This window comes from Triticum aestivum, chromosome 7A (assembly GCF_018294505.1).
Source record: "Triticum aestivum cultivar Chinese Spring chromosome 7A, IWGSC CS RefSeq v2.1, whole genome shotgun sequence".
Classification (NCBI taxonomy): Eukaryota; Viridiplantae; Streptophyta; class Magnoliopsida; order Poales; family Poaceae; genus Triticum; species Triticum aestivum.
In genome coordinates this window covers 551,917,561-551,922,568 of record NC_057812.1, presented here as the reverse complement: position 1 = coordinate 551,922,568, position 5,008 = coordinate 551,917,561, and the positions used below count along the sequence as shown (strand labels likewise).

The 5,008-nt window shown below is 47.9% G+C and overlaps 1 long non-coding RNA gene across 1 annotated transcript; it reads left to right on the top strand.

Annotated features, from left to right (window-relative positions):
• The first annotated feature begins 797 nt into the window (after nucleotides 1–797).
• LOC123151980 (uncharacterized) lies at nucleotides 798–2,644 on the top strand. The gene is made up of 3 exons (XR_006475966.1): nucleotides 798–1,369; nucleotides 1,455–1,746; nucleotides 2,547–2,644. It is a non-coding gene; the product is annotated as an uncharacterized lncRNA (long non-coding RNA).
• Nucleotides 2,645–5,008: the final 2,364 nt, after the last annotated feature.

Below are 5,008 nucleotides of genomic sequence, written 5' to 3'. Positions count from 1 at the left end.
GTGGAATGGTCCTTTTTTGCATGATATGAAGGTGAAGTTGAGTTTTCATGAACAATGAATTGAAATGATAATGGCTTGTGTTGGCTCTGTGTAACGCTCCGAGACCGATGTGCCAGGTGTCTTCCTGTTATTCGCCGACGTTGCCATGTCATTTGCTTGTGTGTTGCATTTTATCATGTCATCATCCGCATTGCATCATCATGTTTTCAAAACTTGCATCCGTTCGTTGTCCGTTCTGAGCCCAGACACACTTGCACGCGCCCGCGGCACGTCCGAAATATTATTTTATAAGTGGCCGGAAAATGTTCTCAGATCGCGTTGAAAGTTGGCCTGTGGTCTTATTATAGTGTAGATAGACCGCCTGTCAAGTTTCATCGCATTCGGAGTTCGTTTGATAGCCCAACCGTTAAACTATAGCGGCATTATAGCCGGGAACACGTCGGACGTTTTCGGTCTTCGGAAACAGTCGCCGGGCCTCTCCTCTTCTCTCTTCTCAGCCCTTTGCCTTCTGCACTACCTCTCACCACCAGGCCCTACCTAACCTCTCTCGTCAGCCTGCGACCCTCCTCGCGCGCGTGTCCGAAAAGTTGTCCCGGACCCGACCCGGACTGTCGCCACCATCGTGTCCGGATCATCCCCAAACATCCACAAAACATCACCGTTTTCTTATTTGGACTCCCTAGCTATTTTATTTGCGGCCGTACGATTAAGATCGGAGGGACCAGATGCCCCTAACTCAAACCCACCTACCATATATATCTAGACAACCCACCTAATTTCTAGGGATCCTACCTCGCGCCGCCGCCACACTCTTTCTCGGGATCCCTCCCGATCCAAACCCACCAATCACCAGACCTCTCTCGATCCCCTCTGCCCGAGCTCCTCCTGCAGCTCCCCATCGCCCTCGACCCTGCCTCGTCGTCTGGCCGACACCGGCGACCGAAACCTCGCCGGAGATGAGTGCCTTGACAGCCCCGCTCCTTTTTCCCTCCTGCTTCTCAACCTCTCCTTCTAACGATCTTCCCTTACCTTTCTCTATTTTCTCTCATAGGGATCCATGGCGCTGCCGCTTGGAGCTCTGCCTCCTTCGGCCACCTCCTTGCCTCGTCGCCATCGACCTGCAGAGGGACACGCCATGGCCACCCTCGTCTTCAAGTCGCGTCGCCCGCGCCCAGATTTGGCGCCCTCAGCATGCCCATGCATGGGTTCCGCGCATCCCCGACCTCTCCTGCAACCCTTTATCAAACTCCATGGGCAGGCTCCCATGTTCGACTCTTTGCGCCGCCCCGTTTGACCTCCAGTTCCAGTCCCTCGTCGCCACCGCATCGCCAGGCGCCTCGTCATCGGGGAGCACCCCAACACTGTTGTTGTACTCCTCTTCTTTCTTCTCTCTCCCCCCCCCTTTTCCTTTCCCGTCACTCTCCAAGTTCTCTGAACTCTCTGTCTTTCTTCAGGAGTTGCAGCAACCTTCGAGTTTGAGCAGCCACCTCCTGCACGGATCGAGGACCTCCTGTTGCTCGGATCTGGACGCCGCTGAGCTCCCGCGTCGGATCGGACTCCTCCGCACATCCCCGACCTCTGGCCTCGCCGTGCCGTCCCCGTGCAGGTTCCTGCCTCTGCCTCATCCTCGTCCGAGCAGAGGACGACTGCTTCTTCATCGCGCGCAAGGGCTGCAGCCGCGGCAAGGCCCAGCCAGCGTCTCTGCCAGCAGCCTTGCGTCCCCCCAACTGGGCCTCAGCCCACTAGGTGAAGCCACACCCCAGCGCCCCACCTTCCTTTCCTGCTGTTAGGCCAGATTCTTGTTTCGGCCCGTAATGTTTTTTTTCAGATCTGGTGTTTTTGTCTTTTTTTCCAGAGGCTGCCAGCTTTACAGAAAACCCCACATACTTCTTGCATATAATAACTCCCAATTGGTGCATCGGATTAAAATGAATTATATATGAAAAATGCTTAGAATTATGTGTAGGTTAATTATATGCCACTTTCATCCATGTTTAAAATGTCTAAAATGATGGTTGCTTAAATTTGCTCCTATGCCATGTTAAAATGATTTATTTCATAACTAATTAACCGTAGCTCCAAACCTAACAAACTTTATATGTAAATGGGGTGGAAAAATTCCTAGTTTAACATGGTGTACTTGTTTTGCATGTTTAATAACTCTAAAATTGTGTTTAGGGCAGAACAGTACCAAATCTATAATATGCTCATGAGGAGTTTCCGGAATTGTTGTTTGTTGCTTCCGGCCTCATTTAAACTTGCCTAGATTAGATAGTTTCATCATGCTTCACCTCTTGCCATGCTAACAACATTTAATATTGTTGGGTACATAAACGAGATCGAACTAAATAACTTGTCGTGGTGTTTCGTCAATATGCATCGTTGCATATTGATCTCCACTTAATTTGTAGAATTTCTTGGGCACTTTACCATGCCATGCCTCTTTAAACCGGACATGCATCATACTGAGTTGTGCATCATGCCATGTTTATGTGATGGTTTTTTACTTTGTTGTTTGTTTCTTTCCGGGTTACTTCTCGCGTTAGCTTCGGTTTCGTTCCGGAGTTGTGAGGATCCGTTCATCTACGTCCATTTGTCTTCTTCATGGACTCGTTCTTCTTCCTTGCGGGATTTCAGGCAAGATGACCATACCCTCGAAATCACTTCTATCTTTGCTTGCTAGTTGCTCGCTCTTTTGCCATGATTATGCTGTGATACCTACCACTTGCTTATCATGCCTCCAATATTGTTAAGCCAAGCCTCTAACCCACCTTGTCCTAGCAAACCGTTGTTTGGCTATGTTACCGCTTTGCTCAGCCCCTCTTATAGCGTTGTTAGTTGCAGGTGAAGATTGGAGCTTGTTCCATGTTTGGAACATGGATATTTTGTTGGGATATCACAATATCTCTTATTTAATTAATGCATCTATATACTTGGTAAAGGGTGGAAGGCTCGGCCTTATGCCTGGTGTTTTGTTCCACTCTTGCCGCCCTAGTTTCCGTCATATCTGTGTTATGTTCCCAGATTTTGCGTTCCTTACGTGGTTGGGTTATAATGGGAACCCCTTGACAGTTCGCCTTGAATAAAACTTCTCCAGCAATGCCCAACATTGGTTTTACCATTCGCCACCTAGCCTTTTCTTTCCCTTGGGTCGGCCAGCCCAAGGGTCATCTTTATTTTAACCCCCCCCCCCCCGGGCCAGTGCTCCTCTGAGTGTTGGTCCAAACTAGAGCCATGTGCAGCGCCCCCTCGGGGAAACTCGAGGGTTGGTTTTAGTTGTATGGAGAGCTCATCTGAGTGTGCCCTGAGAACGAGATATGTGCAGCTCCTATCGGGATTTGTCGGCACATTCGGGCGGTGTTGTTGGTCCTGTTTTACCATTGTTGAAATGTCTTGTAACCGGGATTCCGAGTCTGATCGGGTCTTCCCGCTAGAAGGAATATCCTTCGTTGACCGTGAGAGCTTGTGATGGGCTAAGTTGGGACACCCCTGCAGGGATTTGAACTTTCGAAAGCCGTGCCCGCGGTTATGGGCAAATGGGAATTTGTTAATGTCCGGTTGTAGAAAACCTGAAGTTGATCTTAATTAAAATACATCAACCGCGTGTGTTACCGTGATGGTCTCTTCTCGGCGGAGTCCGGGAAGTGAACACGGTGTTGGAGTAATGCTTGACGTAGGTTGTTCTAGGATCACTTCTTGATCATAGTTGTTCGACCGTGCTTTTGCCTTCTCTTCTCGCTCTCTTTTGCGTATAAGTTAGCCACCATATATGCTAGTCGCTTGCTGCAGCTCCACATCATACCTTTGCCTTACCTATAAGCTTAAATAGTCTTGATCGCGAGGGTGTGAGATTGCTGAGTCCCTGTGACTCACAGGTACTTCCAAAACCAGTTTGTAGGTGCCGATGTTACCGAGCAGATGACACAACCAAGCTCATGGAGGAGCTCGATGAAGATCTTGTCCTTTGCGTTGATCCGTTTCTAGTTGACCAGTAGTGGAGCCCAGTTGGGGTCGATCGGGGATCTGTGTAGCATTTGGGGTAGTCTTATTTTATTTTGGTTCCGTAGTTGGACCTTGATTGTATCTGATTGATGTAATGCTTTATTCATAAAATTGTGTGAAGTGGCGAGTATAAGCCAACTATGTATGTCTTTCCCTTATGTATTACATGGGTTGTGTGAAGATTACCTCATTTGCGACATTGCTTTCAATGCGGTTATGCCTCTATGTCGTGCTTCGACACGTGGGAGATATAGCCGCATCGAGGGCGTTACACTCTGTTAGATACAAAATAAGGTTTAACTCTCAGGAGACGGATGTTTTCACCCCGACTAGGGGCATTAGGCAGGGGGATCCACTCTCCCCTTACATTTTTCTCCATTGTGCAGAAGGTCTTTCTAGTTTATTGCAGTTTGAAGAAGAAGCTGGTGGCATAGAGGGAATTAGAGTGTGTAGAAATGCACCATCAGTATTACACCTTTTATTCGCTGATTATTCTCTGATTCTCATGAAAGCAAACGTTTTAAATACAGCTTCCTTACAGCATGTTCTAGATGCCTACTGTGAAAGATCGGGATAATTGGTGAGTTTGGCTAAATGTAATATTTTTTTCAGTCCTAATACACCTGCAACTTCTAGGACCGAAATATGACAGGAGTTACACATTGATACTGAGGCATTATCAGATAAGTATCTTGGGCTGCCAGTTATGGTGGGTGCATATAGGAGTGTCTGTTTCAGGCATTTTTATGACAGAATAATAGAAAACCTGAAGGGATGGATGGAGAAACAGTTGTCTACTGGTGGGAAGGAGATATTACTTAAAGTTGTAGCCCAGGCCATCCCAGTCTTTGTGATGTCTGTTTTCAGCCTGCCCAAGGGCCTATGCAAGGAGATAATTGTTTTGATAGCACAATTTTGGTGAGGGGGATGATGAGGAACACAAAAGAATGCACTGGTATACATGGTGGAAGCTTTGCTACCCAAAAAGTGAGGGGGTATGGGGTTC